Raw genomic sequence first — 19,142 nt, forward strand, 5'->3', positions numbered from 1 at the left:
ACGAGCTTCATTCATTACAACATCTTCAAGGCATTTCTGCCTCCCGAGTATCCAGCACAGTGCCCAGCACCATCACAGAGTCAATAAATGTCCAGTGGGTTGAACTGACATCCAAGACGGTTTTTTCAACAGGAAAAATTATGTTGCCTTTTGTTGTAACCAGGGAAGGGGCCTTGGGTTAGCGATGCCAATCCTTAAACACACTCTAACGTTAGGTTGGAAATATGTTTTGTTCAGAGATGATAATGTGAAAGAAAGTGCAGTGTCCAAATTTGAAGTTAGCTCATCAAGTAGCTGATGAAAAAAGGGTGCAAATTCCAGAAAAGGGGAAGGAAATTAATATTTGTTATTGAACACAATGTGTACCATTGTGACTCGTGGAAGTACAGGTGAGACATGAGTTGTTTCATTCAACCCCCTATGGGGTTGAGTTTTATTATTTCCGTTTCATAGAGGAGGAAACTGACATTCAGAGAAACTTGTGACTTGCACAGGATGATAGTTACTAAGTGTCAGAGCCAGGATTCTTATCCTGGTCTGGCTAACTGCAAAACCTATGCCTTACCCAAATGGGAAACATTCCCCTCACCTCTCTAAATTTAGGAGGAAAAAAATAAATAAATAAACTTAGGAGGATAATCACATCATTGGGGACACCTTGATGACCTCTCCTCTTGCACCCAGCATTCCTGATCACAGCTCCCACGCAGAAAACTACCCTTCAGAATTTTCCACCCTTCAGAAGATTCCACAATGCCAATGGGATTAGTGCTAATATTAATAATGGGATTAGTGGGTGTCTTTTTTTTAAACACTTGGGAACTACAGAGTTGGACAGCTGACAGGGGGCCTGGCCCAGAGCAATGCTCGGAGGGAAGGAAGCATCACCGCATGAGTGGTGGGAAGGTGTGTGACACAGAATTCAGGCTCTAGAACCTGGGTAAGTCTCCCTCTTTGGGGGTTACGGTTCATAAAATCAACACAGCCTCAAATAGTGTCCCCTGAACACAAAGGGAGGTGTGATTGGAGCAGGATGGACCCAGCCATGTTAGGTCTTTCTCCCTCAGGATTGTATTCATTTCATTACCCTGTGGTTTATATTTCATTGTTAAAGCAGCACTGAGCTCAAAAGGTGTAAGTTCTTTTAGCTCACCTTTTGCAAAGCTCATCTTTTATTTATTTATTTATTTTTAAGTAGGCTCCATGCCTAGCGTGGAGCCCAGTGTGGGGTCCGAACTCATGACCCTGAGGTCAAGACCTGAGCTGAGATCAAGAGTCAGACGCTTAACTGACTGAGCCACCCAGACACCCCTCAAAACTTATCTTTTAAAATGTATATATAAGGGTATCTGGGTGGCTAAGTCAGTTGGGTGTCTGCCTTCAGCTCAGGTCATGATCCCGGAGTCCAGGATGGAGCCCTATGTTGGGCTCCCTGCTCAGCGGAGAGCCTGCTTCTCCCTCTGCCCCTCACCCTGCTCGTGTTCTTTCTCTCTCTCAGATAAAGAAATAAAATCTTTAAGAAAAAATAAAACGCATATATATGTATATATGTGTATATATATATGTATATATACATGACTATAGTAAAGTAGGAAAGAATTTTGCTTAGTGAGAGATGAAGCCCCTCCTGGACAGATCCAAATTTTGGGGGAAGAATATGGAAGAGCAAAAAAAAAAAAAAAGTGAAAATAAATAAGCAAAATTCCTTTGTTTTATACCTAAAAGATGACAGGATACCTGGGGTCATTTCTCTCTCTCTCTAACTTGCAGACTGGCATAATTAAGAGAAAAAAGGATAGGGGCACCTGGGTGGCTCAGTCGTTAAGCGTCTGCCTTCGGCTCGGGTCATGATCCCAGGGTCCTGGGATCGAGCCCCACATTGGCCTCCCTGCTCCGCGGGAAGCCTGCTTCTCCCTCTCCCACTCCCTCTGCTTGTGTTCCCTCTCTCACTGTGTCTCTCTCTGTCAAATAAATAAAATCTTTAAAAAAAAGAGAGAGAAAAAGGATCAAAATCGGGGTCTGGCAAAGAGGAAGACATTTCAAATATAGTTCAAACTGCTAAATGCCCTCCACGTCTAGACTCTGTGTCCACATCACACTCACACGTTGGACACAGGAGACGGCTCCGTGGAAAGAGGCTTTTCAGAGGGAAACACCCAGGAGATGGGAGGAGCCTTCTATTTTTCCTTCTCAAATATTTTATTACTGTGTATATCACTGGATGAAGTGACTCACATTGTAAACACATTGGAAAGACACGAGGCGGTTTAAAGAAATAATCGCCTTTTATATCATGGGACGTGATTCAAAGGGGGAGCTTGCCAGATTTATGTGTGTGTTATGGCGATGCTACTTTTGAGTCATGGAAAGAAATTATTTTATGAGGCTTCATTTGGTTTTACGAGGGAAGTTCACCTCAGAGGAGAAAGTGAGTTTCGAGCTCCATCCGTCAGAGCTGGACGGTCCTGGTGTCCTGAGATCTTTAGGGTCTGTGACCTAGACAAGAAAAGAGATTCCGCAGTGCTCCGTTGGTGGCCGGAGGCAGGACCCAATGTGCTGCCTGCGATGTTGGGTGACGTGAACAAGGCCGGCTCATGACGTGGCATCTGGAGAGATGAACAAGGTCACGAAAGTCCCTTCCCCAGAGCTGCACACAGGATGCACCAGCTGGCTTCTCTGAGCTTCCCCACATGCCTGACTTTTCCTCTTCTTGGTGAAGATTCTGCTGAGCCCTGAAATCACCTAAAAGCCTAAACAGAAAAACAAAACAAACAAAAAAACAACGGTGTAAAAGCACAGGAGAATCAGAGGCTCATTCTACATAGAGGGGCCTCTGTGTGTTCTGTATTTCTGTTTGTGAGGAGCTCACCGACCAAATCTGGGCATGTTGGAAATACTGGACTTTGCCAGAAATGGCAGAAATGCTGTGGAAAAAGTCAAAAAATAATGAGAAGAGGAATGGTGATTAAAACTCCCTCGTTCCTGAGCTGTGCCTGAGCTCAGGGAAATGATCCGTTGCCTGCAGATGGCCATCTTTCCTACTTGAGAAAGCACCACCAGAGCACCGTGGGTGTTTGTTCTCTACAGGACTCTTACTAGTGTCCTGTATCAACTGTTTACTGACTCATTCATTCATTCATCCACCCATGTGTTCATTCATTCACCTGTCCGTTCATTCGTTCATTCTCTGTATCAAAGTGATGAAAGGTTCAATTTGCAACAAGCCTGATCCCCCAAATTTTGAACGTATTTTCATTTCAGTTTTTGAGTGTAACCATGGATACATAGATGGAGGACCAAGGCTCTAGGCTCTCCTCGCTGGGTTCAAGTGGACCAGTGGCTCAAAGCCTTTCTATATGTGCCCGACTATCATTTTGACAGTGAAATTTCTGGCTCCTGTTTTTTTCTTATTTATGGTCTTGTCAGTTTTCGATGCCTTTTTCATTATCCACAGTCTAATCCCTCAGGAAGGGGAAAGGAGAGGGAATAAGAGCAACATGGCCAAGGCGGTAAGAAAGAATTCCTATGAAAGTTCCAAATTATCATATGTATTGATTACTTACATTATCTCTTGAGCCTTTATAAACATTATCTCTATGGGTCACATACATTACTACTCTAGCTTTGTGCATCTCTTCCTCTTATAGCAACCTGATTTGGTACATATGAGGGACTCATTAAACCAAGGCCACACAGCCAGAACATACAGAGGTGGATTTCACTGGCCCCCAGGTCTGTCCTGTTATCCTGCAGGGACTCTTGGTGATCCCATGCAGGGACCTGTCTCTTGGTTTTTCAATTTGCCTTTGCCAAAACTAAAAGTAAAACCAATGTGCCATGTCCTTTGGTGGAGGAAGGGAACTGAGCGAAGAGTCTCCTCTCGTGCCTTTCCATTGGTTGGACCTAAAACTGACTGGAAGCCAGAGGGCTTGATGTGGTCCATTCAGATCAACCTTCTGGGCATACGAGGAGGGGGCCAGAGAGAGAATGTGGAGGACAAAGGAAGAATTCTATCACCCAGGTGTTCAAAGAAAGTTGATTTATGTGGAGCTGAATAGATGCCCTCACAGCTTTCCAAATTTCTTCTCCATCTGAGGTTATTTTCCAATTTTGTCTATTTGTTTTCTCCTCTTTAAAAAAAATACTTGTTTACCTAATGATTTCTTTCCTTCTTTCTTCCCTTCTTTCTTCCTTTCCTTCCTTCCTTCCCTCCTTTCTTCCTTCCTCCCTCCCTCCCTTCCTTCTTGATGAAAGAACTAGATCTTCATGTTATTAATTCACTTATCTTTTCTGTTTTGTAATTCATTAATTTTTGCTTTTATCTTATTTAATCCCCAATCTGATATTTAAATTTATTTCTATCAGTTCATTTTTTTTGTTTTTTATCTATAATGTTTTTTGATACTTACTTGTTTCTTCTTGCCTACCTCCTATTTTGATTTACCAAGTTTTCTTTATATTTCTCTCTACCTTCTACTGATGGGAGATTATACTTTCCCATTCTAGTCTTTAGTGGGTACCTTAGCACTTAAAAATTTTTGTCTGTATTTTTTTAATAATTTTTTAATCCTGGAACAATTTTAGATTTACACAGAAGTTACAAGTATAGAATAGAGAGTTTTTTATACTTCTCACCCAGTTTCCATGTTAACATCTTATAAACCATGGCACATTAGTTAAAATTAAAAGAACAAAGCAACAAGGATGCATTACTGTTAATTAAACTCTAGATTTTATTTGGATTTTACCAATTTTTCCACTCATGTCCTTTTTCTGTTCCAAGATCTAATCCAGAGTATCACATTACATTTAGCACCCTTAGAATTTTAATATGCATCTTTGACCTAACAAGATCTAGCAAGATCTTGACAAGATCTATTGTGTTCATCCTCTTTTTGAACAATTCTGTTCCCTGACATCCTCCCATGGTTTGCATGTGATTTTTGTCAAGTACTTTCAATCAATTTGGGTTTAAGCTATCCTAAATTATTCATTATTATTACTATTAATTTCATAGCCAATGTTTATTTAGATTTATCTAAAATATATATATATATAGAGAGAGAGAGAGAGTGCACATGTGTGCATGCAAAGGTTGGGGAGGCAGGGGGGAGTGTGGGGGAGAAGGGGCAGAGGGAGAGTAAGAATCTCAAGCAGGATCCACGCTCAGTGTGGAGCCCCACGTGGGGCTCAATTCCACATGATCCCTGAGATCATGACCTGGGCCAAAATCAAGAGTCAGACACTTAACTGACTGAGCCATCCAGGCACCCCTAGATTTACCTAAATTTTAAACAGCTGATTAGCTGATCTTCACCTCTTCTATTTGCACTGGTTCAATTATCCTCCTCATTGAAGTGCATCCCTTCAAATCTTTTTGAGTGGGAATCTGTGTATTATAAATTATAACTATAAATTATGTTGGCATTTATTTGACTGAAATGTCTTTAATTTGTGTGCTGTTGATTACAGAAAGTATAGAATTTTATCTGAGTTTAGAATTTTAAGTGGAATGTTTTTCCCTCGGGATATTCCACTGTCTTCTGGCTTCCACTGTAACTACTGAGTTATGTTAGTTACATTTTTTTTCTTTGTGGGTAATTTCTCTCTGATTGTTTTAAGGAATTTCTCTTTAACATTCATGGTTTGCAGTTTCAAGCTGCTATTCTAGATGTGGGTTTATTTTTATTTATTCTGCATGGGATTCTTACTTATTAAATCTGAACATTCATGTCTTTCATCTATTTGAGCAAATTCTCAGACTTTACTTCTTTGAATATTGCTTCTACTCCAACTAGACATATGTTGGACCCATTTCATTCTATCATCTGTGTTTTTTTAATCTGTTTCATATTTTCTACCTCATTACTTTTCTGTGCTATAACTGATCATTTTTTCAAATCTCTCTTGGGTGATCTGCTGTTCGACCTGCCCATTTTAGTTTTAATGAAAATGTTTTCTATTTGTAGAAGTTTTGATTCATTCTTTTTCAAATCTGCTGGTTCATTTTTCATAGAGCCTAATTCTTTCCTTATATTTCTAATACTTAAGAAAATGCTTTTATACTTTAAACATACTTACTTTATGGTTTCTATTACATTGTTTTTCTATTATCTCAAGCCCTTGATGAATTAATCATCTGTTGTAGCCGCTGACTTTTACTCACGGCGGATTGTTTTCTTAAGTATTTTGTAATTATTAATGGAGAATTAGTTTCAGAAGAGCTTTTGCTTTATATTTCTTTGTTAATTTCTTGGTTTTGGCTTGGGGTTTCAGAAACCATGTGCGTAGCTAAAATAAGAATTTTAAAGTCGTGTAAAGCACAGGCACAGAGAATTTTTTTGCCCATCCAGAACCATTGTAGATAGAAGCTTCCTGGTAATTTTGCTGGACCAGCGGGGGCCACTGAAGTTTATTAATTCCCAATTTGGGATTGTAGCCCTTTGAGAGTTCTAACTTTTGTAGGGTTCTCAGCTTCACCTCCCCAGCATTAGCATCCCAAGACCTCACATACTGTTGCTGTACATTTTTAAAAACATAGTACCTACTCCATGATACCTTGGCCCAGGCCTCTGCCCTCTTGTCCCCTTTCTCCTGTGGGTCTTATAGTATCAACTCTTGCTGATTGCTTAATTCTCAACATTGTCATTCTGCTAGTCCCCTTACCCAGACTAGAAAGTAAGTTCCTTCCCTGTCTTGTACAGTGCCAGACCAGCAGGGCCTAGTATAGTGCCTGGCACATAATAATAAACAATCAATCCTGTTGAATGAATAAGTGCATGAATCTATGTGAGCTGTAATGCCAGACTACTTCATATGAAGAGAAATGAAACAGTTCCCACCCTCAAGGCCAGGGATGAGATGTACAGACAACTAGTTCTAATCCAAAGAGATACTATCATGGAGGGGCAGGCAAACTATCATCCGTGTAGATAAAAGGCTTCTTGGAGAAGGTCGCACTTGAGTGGAGCCTTGAAGGATGAGTAAAATTTCAGTTGGTGGTAGAATGGAAGAGAAAGCATGGCAGGCATGAACAAAAAATGGACGAGTGAGTGGAATTAAATGGCTTGTTCTGGAAACTATAGGTTACCTTCTTTGGCTGACTTGTATCTTGTGGCAGCTATGGGAATGCCCCTTGAAGACCTCCAGTTTCAGGGGTTGACCAAGGACCCCAGCTGCTGCTCTTTGAGCAGTCCACAAACCAATCCATGCTGGGTTTCATCAAGGCCAAATGCATTTTCCATAGGCTGCTCTGAGCCAGTGGCTGAGTGAGGCAGGGATACAAAGACTGGCCCATTCCTAGAAGCCATGGAACTCCTTTGTTGGTTAAATTTCCCTCAGTGTGGGCTGACATCACTCCCTGATGGCCTTGGTGCAACTTTCTTAGATTCTATTCTGTTCTTGGCATTTCCTTCACTGTGTGTGTGTGTGTGTTGTGTGTGTGTGAAACTTTCCTTATATTCTGACAGTCCTTGCAGTTTTCTCCAGATACTCCCCCATTTTCTCTTCCACAGGTGCTAGCCCTAATTGAATCTATGCATTTTTAATCCCATCATGATGTCTACTTCTTGGCAGACCCAGATTACCACATGCCACCTGTATCTTCTGCCGGGAGGGTACAGAAATAGACACTGGATAGATCCATCTTGTCAAGGGCTTTTATTTTATTTTATTTTTAAAGATTTTATTTATTTATTTGACAGAGAGAGCAAGAGAGCACAAGCAGGGAGGGGGAGCAGCAGAGGGAGAGGGAGAAGCAGGCTCCCCACTGAGCAGGGAGCCCGACATGGGACTCGATCCCAGGACCCTGGGATCATGACCTGAGCTGAAGGCAGACACCTAACCAACTGAGACCCCCAAGCACCCCTTGTCAAGGGCTTTTAATGGCACTCTCAAGTTTGGGACTTAGGCAGAGGGTTTGCCAATGAAGATTTTAGAGGAGGGAAAAGTGAGATCTTGCTTGGATTTAAGAACGGTGGTCATGGTGAAAGAAGAAAGAGTGATCATTGCAATGACCCGGATGGGATGAGGTGGGGCTGAGGCCTTGTGGCAACAGTGGAGATGGTGAACTGTTGGGAGCTGTGAAAGCTCCCACAGAAGAAAGCATGTGACTCTGGTATGAAATTTTACCTTCTCTCAACTTTTCAGAAAAGAAAGCAACTCTTACATAAATTTGTCTGAAAAGACCCTACATGGGACGCATTAGCAGAAAAAAATCAATGTGGGCCCGATCCACTGTTATTTCCAGGTATAGCCTCCTGACAGAGTATGTCAGAAAAGCATCCGACAAACAGTCATGGTTTATGCTTCTAACACTGGCCTCCTCCTTTCTCAAGAGCACCCGGAAAGAAAAAGAATGCTTTCCACCTCTTTGTGACCTTCTCTGTCTAGGGTCTCTGGGGGAGCTGACCAGAAAACAAATCCCAGAAAGGCCCCTTGTGTTGTATGAACCCTTTAAGGTGCAGTGTGGTGTGAGGGATTCCCCTGAGGGAGGAGATCACAAGCCTCAGAAGTTCCAAGATTTGGATTTGAAAGTCCAAGCAAGGACCCACAGACTGCCTGTAATAACCGGACGTGGGGGCACAGGGGAGGGGGGCCAAGATGGGAATTCTCCAAGGAATGTTGGCCAAGCCGGGTCCAGTCTCAACTTCCAGCGCAGCTGTTCCCTTTTATGCCCAGACCAGAGCAGAAGAATGGTGCCCTGGAAAACAGAAGGGCACAAGGGTCCTTGAGAGGCCCCTGGCAGTGGGAAATACAAGAGCTGCCATGCCCTGAGCTAACCGTCAACCTTTTACACTTCCGGCTGAATAGGCAAAGAGGAGGCGGATCAGGTGCTTGGAGGCCCAGTTGGCACATTTACCTCCAGACACCATTTTGAAGTGAGGCATTACCAGCTTCCTCTCTGAACAAACAGGAAGCCTATTAAAAATGCCATTGTCCCTTCCCGCCTGGGTTGACAGGACTGTTAAATGACCAAGTCCAAGGAGCTCTGCCAAGTTCAGAGACCCAGGGAACATGCAGCTGCCAATGCCACCTGTGTCCTTCTGAGTCCAGCTTAGAGTTTCCTTTTCAGGGCACCCGCATTGTGCAGCCATGGGTCCTATGGAGTCAAGGGAAGGCCGAGCTATTGAAGGACAAGGGAGGGAAGGCAGAGCAGTTCCTGGCCGACGTGCGGGCAAGCGCGCAGCTCCTTCCGCTGCTCTCTCTGTGTCTGCAGCAATCAGGAATTCGTCCCTGCCTGCCACCCCCACCTCGGAAATGTTCTGGCCGGGAATCAGTCCAGTGTGGAACACCTGCCCTCCACTGCTGTCCGGCAAACACAATACACCACATGCCGGTTGGCAGCCGAGAGAAAAGAGGCCTGTGAAAGTCCCTGACATTATTAAGAAGTGCAGTCCTGCTGTTGTATGCTCTCTCTCTCTCTCTCTCTCACACACACACAGACACACACGCACTCCCCAGGCCTCTAAAGCTTTGCACATGTCCTTGGCTACCTCACTGTCAATCAAACACTGAATAAAAGAGAGAGCCCTCTCCTTGGGGGGCCACGGCCTCTGTGGATAACAGGTGCGTGTGTGCGTGTAGGTGTGTGTATGTAGGGATGTGTGTACACGCGTGTAGGCAGAGGTGTGTAGAGTATATGCGTGTATGGAGGACTGTGTGTGGTAGTGGTGTGTGTATCTAGTGGGTGTACATAGGTGTGTGTATGGGTAGGGGTATGTGTGTGTATGTATATGTAGGAGTGTGTGTGTATGTAGGGGTGTGTGTATGTAGAGGTGCGTGTGGTGGGGGTGTGCATGCAGGGGTGTGTGTGCAGGTGTGGGTGTGGGCATGGGGGGCTGCTGGCGTCTGGTGGCCGTGGAAGGACCCAGGGTCACCTGTGCGGGTGGGCAGGCGGGATGAGGAGCGCAGAGGCGAGCGGGCTCACGTGGGAATGGACGCAGGTCCCTTGCGCGGTCCTCTCGGGCCGGTGTCGCCCGTGCCGGAGGGTAAAGGAGGTCCGGCGGTGGCTCAAGGGGTGGAGCGGCTGCCGGACCTCGTGGGGGGGGCATGCTGGGGTGCCCGTGTTCCCCCACCCCGCCGCAGGACGACGTCCACCCCTGGCACAGTCACCGTCGCCCCCGGGGCCCTTGTCCGCGCTGCGCCTGGGGGGCTGGTCTGTCCTGCTGCTAGTGGCGGGTGGCTCCCTGCCAAGCCCCCCTGCTCCCCGGCCGGCCTGGCGCCCCAGACAGTGGGGCTCTGTGAGTCGCCCTCCTGGGGGCAGCTGGATGTTTTTCTATAGGGGGGACTCGTCATTAGAGGACCCCGGAGGACGAGGGGTGGCACCTTGGGCTGTTTTTCTTTCTCTTTGGCCCCATTTACTGATGGTCTCGGAAGGAGCGCGGCGCGGGGCCGCAGTTCACTTGTCGCGGTGAAGGCAGCTTGACAGCTGCATAAATCACGCTGAGATACCACTAATAGGTTGCTGCCCGCGACTGTACCGGACCACCCACGCGCAGCTCGCAGGGCCGCGGAGCCCAGCCGCACGCATCCAGTAATGCAAATCGCTTAACCCTTTGTTCCCCCTGCCCGCAGGCCGGCCGCCCGGGCGCACCCGCTGCCCTCCGGCTCCCCGCCCCCAGACCCGCCCGGCCCGCACCTCCTTCCCCACCGCACGTTCTGCCGGTCTCTCCACGTTTCGGCTGGGCTCGTGCTCCCAGCAGGTGATGACAGGACAAAAGGCTTGACGGGACCTTGGGCAGAGGTGAGATGGCGTTGGCGGGGGACACTAGGAGCGAACGAAGGGCAGTCGGTTAGCTGCTGAGCGGGTAGGTAGGCAGACGGTGGGAGCAGAGCACACAGGAATTCTGCCCAGGCACCTGCAACTCCTACTTTTTGGCCTGGGGGTGGTTTCCACACTATCTAGTGACAGACATTAGGCCTCTGCCCTAGATGCAGACGGGAAGGAGAAGCCGGCCAAGAAGAGAGAAAAGCATGCCCCATTTCCCAAGTGCTAACTATGCATGCCCACACTCTGCAGGTGCAAGGGACACCAAAGAGAATGAGACAAGGTCCCTGCCCTCTGGAGCTCACAGTCCTGTGCAAGCCAATGTGACAAGGCCTCCCTTGGCTGGCCCTCCCATTAGGATCTGTTCTCAGCTCCTGCAACTGTCCCCTTGTTGATTCTCCTGCAGCCCAGCTAGCCCCCATCTGCTCCAATCCTCCCCCCGCTGGTCCTCTGCTGGGCCTTTGCCTTATTTGCTATTTCTGTTCTTAGGGAATCTAAGGAAAGGTGTGGCTCCCTCCCTCACCCTTCAAGGCTTTGTTCAAATGCCATATCCCCAGCTAAGTCTTTCCTAACCACTGATTTGGCTTCTAGCATCACAACTACCTCCTGATAGGCACTTCCCCCACTTCTCCCCAGCTTCATTTTTTAAATAGCATTTAATCACTTTCAAATATGCCATATACTTTCCTTCCTTCCTTCCTTCCTTCCTTCCTTCCTTCCTTCCTTCCTTCCTTCCTTCCTTCCTTCCTTCCTCCTCCTCCTCCTCTTCCTCCTCCTTCTTCTTCTTTAATGTGTGTCTACCCCTACTGGTGTGATAATTTTTTGAGGATAAGAACCTTCAATTGTTTTGCTCACTGATATATCCTGGGTGATTAGAATATTGGTTCCACATAGTAGGTGCTCAATAAATATTTGTTGGGTGATTAAATGCTCTAACAGAGGAAAGCACAATGATTCATGGAGACTTGGGGGAAATAGGGTGTATTAGCTTGTGGGGGTTAGAGAAGGGGCATGAGTCCCACATTTATCAGCCCAGGGATCAAGCTTCCTGTCAGAGAAGTTGGAATCCATAAGGGAATCAAGGAGGTTCACTTCTCCTTTCTCGCTGCTCAGCATCACATCATTGCCTCCATGATATATTCATTTCACAGTATGCCTGCATTGGGTGAATAATGGTTCCCAAAGATGGGCCATGTGTGAATCCCTGGAAATTTGGTAAAAAGGACTTTGCAGGTGTGAGTCAGGTTAAGGATCCTGAGATGGGGAGATTATTTTGGCTGATCTGGGTGGGCCCACTGTCATCACAAGTGTTCTTATAACAGGGAGACGAGATGATCAGAGAGGGAGAAGGCGATGCAACTGTGCAAGTTGAGGATGGAGCCATGTGGGACCATGAGCCAAGGAAGGCAGGACCCTTCTAGAAACCGGAACAGACAAGGAGATCAAATACCTGGTAGAGCCTCCCGAGGGAATGCAGGCCCTCTGACACTTTGTGTTTAGCCCAGTCAAACTGGTTTTGAGTTCGGACCCCTAGAACTGTAAGATAATAAGTTTGTTTATGTTAAGCCATGACGTTTGTGGCAATCTGTTTACCAGCAATAGGAAACTAATAAATATCCTTTATAATTTTTGAGCATTTGTTTCCCTCAGTCCTAACCTCGTTTTGGGCTTTTGCTCTGCTGACATTACTCCTGGAGGTGGGCACCACATCTTCTTTTCTCTTGGCACATGACCTTCTCAAAGTGGACCTAATCTGAGAGTTCTTTGTTCAGCTCTTAAGTGATTTGCATTTTTTTAAAAAAAGGCATTTTTCCTCATCGCTTTTCTGTCAGAGTATCCGCATTTTTTTCCTGTGCATTTATTTGTAAGAGCTTCCCAACCTTCTTGAGCTACTCTCAGCAATTCCTGAAGGGCTGTGCTGTGGTCTCTGGTGTAGGTTGGCCCTTCCGTGTCTGCGATGTCCCTGCTGGTGGGGATACTGCACTTTATTTCATCCCCTCAAACCCTGAAGCCTGCTCCCAGCGCTTTGGCCCATGTCCCGGCCGTGGCAGTCTGTACCCCCGACACATGAGGGGTGCGCCAGGACGGGACAATTCTAGTCATTCATCTGAGCAGAGACATCTGGTGACAACTTCCTCCTCCCCCTGTCTTTCTCTTGCTATCATCAGGTATCTCTGGGTGAAAGGCTCTTGGTCAAAGACATTACCCAAAGAATAGGTCAGAGAAATTTTTCTTAAATGATCTCCTTCAGTTTTTCCATGAACATAATTAACTGGAGAATGTCTCCCAAATGGTCCCTTATTTACGCATTCCCCATGCATTTGTTGAATACGTACCACGCACAATGCTCTGTGCATACCAATAGGGAATTGGCAAAAACACTCCAAATCATGCACAGATGGAATTCCTGCCCTGCTTCTGTAGCATTTACAGACATGAATGGAATCATTAAGAAAATATCAGTAGAGCTCAGGCGATGAATTTGCTTTGTTCTTTGGAGTACGTTGGTGGTCAACCCCTTTTCTTTTCAGACTTTATCTTCCAGAAGATGGAGCTAACCCTACTGCAGATGGAGTGGGTTGAGTGGCAGTCAGGATATTAAAAGAACAGGAGATATGGCACTAAGACTAGAAATGGACTATGTCTCTTGGGGGCTGAAAACTGGGGACTGGAAATTTGTATCCTAATCTGTGGTCTGCATTGTCAAGTACTGATCACTTGAAATGTGGCTGGTGCAAACTGAAAGTTGGATTTTTCATTCTATTTAAATTTAAATTTAAAAACCATGTATACAATTCAGTTATTGGGAAGCTCCTAAGTATGTTTAGAACAAATTGGGTTCATGAATCTCCTTTTTCTTTCTAAAGATTTTATTTATTTATTTGAGAGAGAGAGAAAGCGAGCGTGATAGAGAGAGCACAAGCGGGGTGGAGGGGCAGAGGGAGAGGGAGAAGCAGGCTCCCCGCTGAGCAGGGAGCCTGACACGGGGCTCCATCCCAGGTCACTGAGATCATGACCTGAGCTGAAGGCAGATGCTTAACCGACCAAGCCACCCAGGGGCACCTCTCATTTATGATTTGTATTTTATATGTGTTCTTGGGACTTTTCTGCCTAAAAACAGCAACAACAATAACTCAGGCGTTGTTGTAGTTGTCATCATCATAGGAATGTTGTGTCACCCCGGTCTGCTACACACACACACACACACACACACACACACGCACGCGTGCATGCACAACATGTGTTAGTGTGGTGCAATCTTCGATCTATCATGCTGTTCTCACAAAAGCTACCCACGATCACTGTGTTGGCTTTACTCCCAATGCCTTGTACACAGTGGATACACATATTTAAAAGCATTAATTAATGAACCTAGTAGAGACATCCTTGTTATTTGAAATGATCAGAAATTGTTTAAGAGCTAATATTTATTATGCATATGCTGTGTGCCAATTTTGTGCCTCATTAATATGTACATTATTAATCGTAATAACAATACAATACTAACCATAATAATAGCTCATATTTACTGAGCATTTGCTCTGTGCCGGGACTCTTCATCTCTTCTTCATGCACATCCTGGGAGGATGGGGAGAAGATTTCCTCCCCATCCCCAACCTCCCTACACAGAGCCTCCTAACCACTCTGCTTTGCTCTCATATGTTGTACAAAGCGTTAACCCAGGCTTGCCACTTTCAATGTGACCTTAGTTTGTAGATGGACACAGAGTGCCTGTGACAAATCAGAACCTCAAGCCCACACTGGGGGCCTCACGCAGGAGAAGCAGAACCACCTTGGTAATACAGAAATTAAGGTGAGGTCCTGGAAGGATGAGGGCGATGGGGCTCAGCAGAGTAAACTCAAAACCACTGCAAGTGACCTCCGCATAAGCTGGGGCACAGGACATGGGTGAGAAACTACTGCTGAGAATGAGCTCATACTGCAAAATTATGAAACAAGAGAGTAAAAAGAGTACCCTTAGATGAAAGAAATGACAAAGAACCAAAGGAAAAGAAAAGAAGTTCTAATATTTATACAGTAAAATATCACTTCCAAATACATGGATTAAAAACAATAAAGAAATCTTTTTTTTTTAAGATTTTATTTATTTATTTGAGAGAGAGAGAATGAGAGAAAGAAAGCACATGAGAGGGGGGAGGGTCAGAGGGAGAAGCAGACTCCCCGCCCAGCCGGGAGCCCGATGTGGGACTCCATCCAGGGACTCCAGGATCGTGACCTGAGCCAAAGGCAGTCGCTTAACCAACTGAGCCACACAGGTGCCCCAAAAAAGAAATCTTAATGGTAATGAAAAAACCATAAAATGTTTCAACTCAAGAAAGTAAAAAGACAAAAACCCAACCAACCAAACAAACAATAACCCAAAATACATTGAAAGAAAATAGAAGGAAATAATAAAGGTAAAAGCATAAATGAATGACATAGGCAAACTCTTTAAAATTGAAACTTGGTTCTTTAAAAAGTCTGTCTCTGATAAGATTGATATGTGTGTCTGAATGTGTGTGTGAGAGAGAGGGTGGGAGAGAGTGAGTACGCATGTGGGTGCGAGAGCTCCAGAGAACGAGAACAGGTAAACAAAATTAGGGATAGAAAAGGTGAGAAAATTCAGATATGACAGAGATTTTAATATACAAAGCATATTAGGAACATCTCCAAGCCCATGATTTTGAAAACGTAGATATTAAAGAACAAGGTAAGACTTCACTCACCCCTACCTCCCTGTCTACGTACCCTTCAATGACTTGCTCTTCCTGGATTTTTCCTCCCAGCTGAGAATGCTCTCATTTTCATCTTCTCTTAGCTTTACTTCCATGAAATTATTGGAAGGAACAAGTTATGTGAGTAGGGTTGCTAAGTGCAGAAAATAATACAGGATTCCCAGTTAAATTGGAATTTTAGACAACAAATCTTTTTGTTATATTGTTAAAAAACAAAATTCAACTGAGTAAATTTAAAGATCTAATTGGCTTTGTTCAATGATTCATGAATTGGGCAGCATCCCATCTAGCAAGTAGAAAGGAACTCTGAGGATCTGTACAAAATGGAAGACTTTTATAGGCAGAAGAAAGTGGGACTAGGAGATTATTCTATCAAAGAGTGGATTGTTTAGGCCAGGTCAACTTCCTTTGGGGAAAAGTGGGAGTATATCTTGCCAATTACCTTACTGGAGCTGATGGGGTGATTCCACATTGTCTGGTTAAAGGTTACATTCCTAGGAGAGGCTGGAACTGCAATTAAGTTAGGTATTAAGTCTTGGTTTGCTGACTTGGGACTTAGCATGAGAGACTCCATTTTGGATCTGTTGTTTGTTGTTTGTTTGTTTCTTTTTTTTTTTAAACAATCTGTATGTCCCAAGTGTTGTAGCATGGGATGTACTAAAAAATGATTAGATGATTAGTTATTGATCTAAAATTCAAATTTAACTGACCAACCTACAGCTCGTCCGGCAATGATCTGCAATGTCTGGCAAGGATCTGTTGAGTTGGATAATTGGAAGGGTTGCCAGATTTAGCAAGTAAAAGTACAACACCCAAATATGTGATATTTTAGCCATACTCCTACTGAAAAGTTATTTGTTGTTTATTTGATATTCACATTTAACTAGACATCCTGAATTTTCTATGGCAACCCTAATTCTTGAGGAAGTGGTTTCCTATGTATGAGAGTGGACTACCCATGGAAGTGTCAGGAGGGGAATTAATTTTTTTGTCTATAGTTCTGGTAATGCGTGGAGAAGACCTGAAGCCTGACGAGGCCCTGGAGTAGGATGGTTTCTATTCGGGGCTCTGGTAAGGTGTTCAGGCTTGGTGCCCGATTTATGGAGGGCATGGGACTTCCACAGCTCTTGGGCAGCTTTGGTGAAGTGTTACTATTTCAATCTAATTCAGATCTACTTTCATGTTTTTGGAATAGAGCCATCCCGTTCCACCTGCTCATCACTACCTTGCATTCTGATCTTGATTATTAAGTGGAGCCCAAACCATTTCATCATTAAGGAAGATTTGTAGCTCAGAGTTTCTGAACCAAATAGGAATTGAAACAAGAGTGGGTAAGAGAGGAAGGAAACAGCTTATGTCCTTGATATCTTTTTCCAATTGTTAGTTAATCATTTGGGGTTGTTAATAGTAAGACAGAGAAAAGTAAAAAGACAGAGGAGGCCCCCCCCCCCCCCACCAGGGCTCTACACTGCCTTTAGCCACTCACCTTCTGGCTTAATTCTTTTTTTTAAACTTTGTTTACCCTCCCCCACCCCACTCACTTGCAAAATACTTTTAAAAGAACATTAACAGGAGGAGGATCAAGGATCTTGTTTTCTTTTCATTCTTTTTGATTTATGTTCCTTTGTCTTGAAAGCTCCTGTAATCTCCCACATCTTCAGAACCAGTTCTCTGCTGAGAGCACAAATGCAGCCAAACCTCCCCTGGCTTTGAGATAAACCATCCCAAGCTGGATCATTAGCTATACAAACTTTCTCCCCTGAGCCTTCTCTTAAATGTTTGGAACTCGAGAACGCCTTCCTTGAAAATGAGGGAAAGCAAACATCACAGGTTGTGTCTTTAGGAGCATTGTAACCAGAGCTTTTTATTAACTCTGGTGGGAGTAAGACTTTGATCTGAATTGGTCTGGTAACTTCTTTATTGCAGCTGACATTTATTGAGCTGCTACTCTATGCCCCTGGCCGGGGTTGTAGGGGAGGCAAGGATAAATATGATCAGGTCATACCTACAGGAGCTTGCTTGTAAAATAATTGGGGGCAATTATACTGGTCCTCGAAGAAAAAATACATTTATACCCTTACTTCTGTAATGATTAATGTCTTGCTCTCTCGCTGGTTTCTAAGCATTGTGAGCTCCCAGAGGGGAGGGTCTGGGTCTCTTTTGATTTTTGTTATACTTTCAGCCTCCAGTTGGCACATTCTACACATTTGTTAAATATCAGCCGAATGAATGAACGATTGAGTGAACAACAATATAAGACAATTTTGTCCATCCATTACAAATGAAGAGTGGTGTGAGCAGAGAAGGCAGCCACTCATTTGGGAAAGGCTTTGGCTTTGGTGATGGAGGGAAAGGGAGAGTGGTAAGGGATCAGCCTGTGGAGGGCTGATGCTGGAATTGGACCCTGAGCGTCCTGATGGCAGAGGCCATGGAGCTCTGCTCTCCACACAGTCTGAGGGCTTTTGTTCCAAGTCCAGTCTAGTGCTCTGTGATGTCTTTGCTCTTCTTTGAGCTATAGTTTTCTGCTAACTTAAATAAAAGGTGACTCCTTTCTGACCTTTTCATCTCTCAGCTCTGTTTGCTCCACCATGGTGGAGAGGAACTCTCTGTAGACCCACTAAACATGTCATGCAGACTCTCAAGACATTTATTTTCCATGAATTGTAAAGTGCCTGGTGCACAGCAAATGCTATGTAGTTGTTTGCTATTGTTTTTATTAAGTAATAATAGGGGAAGGGAAGCATGTGTGTTTCAAACTTCTATAATGGGACACACACTCAAGTTGGTGATTTAAGTGCATTTTGTTTTACAGTCTTCAAAATAACATCACATTGTTGGTATTTTAAATCTCATTTTAGACATAGGGAAACTGAGGCTCTGATAGGCTAAGTAACTTGTCTTATGCCACATGGTTGGTCTTTGGTCTGGGCACCATCATGCTTCAAGGCCTGGGATCAGTCCATTATTATCACTTTGCACCCGCAGAATGAGATCTTCCCTCCTCTGCCTCCGGCTCAGTCACACATGGAACGTATCTCATCAGTTTCTCCTACATTGAATACTTCTTCTGGCTTCCAAGGCTTTGCCCGTGCTGTTCCCTCAGCCTGTCAAGCCCTTTGCTCACTTCTTTAGCAACTTAGCCTCCACTTTGCTTCTGGTTCTAGCTCAAGCATCACCTCCTCTGGAAATCCCTCCAAGACCACTGTCCCCCTTTTTCAATCTGAAGGAACTTTTTCTCCACTGTGCTATTTGAGGCTCCCTTCCTCTACCTCCTATAAGCACTTTTAGCCCAGTCTATGTAATTATTAATTGTCTCTCTTACTAGACTATTAACTCTTTTGTCTATTCCCCAACAGAAAGTATGGTACCAGGGCATTGCAGGTACTTAATACATACAAGCCAATTGGATGGAATTGTGAGTGGTTGTGGAGATATGTCTGGAAAGAGATACCTGTAGGAGAAAGATGGTCTGGAGATGTTGAATGTGTTGAGCACCCAGACTTCAAGTAGTTGCAATATGAATACACAGGAGAGCTTTGAATAAGAGGTGACAAGAGGAGCATGGGGATTTCATTCCAGCCGTGCTGTGCCACATGGATTGGAAAGGAGATGCCATGAGGACAGGGAAGAGATTCCTA

Source organism: Neomonachus schauinslandi, chromosome 13 (genome assembly GCF_002201575.2).
Source record: "Neomonachus schauinslandi chromosome 13, ASM220157v2, whole genome shotgun sequence".
NCBI classification, from domain to species: Eukaryota; Metazoa; Chordata; class Mammalia; order Carnivora; family Phocidae; genus Neomonachus; species Neomonachus schauinslandi.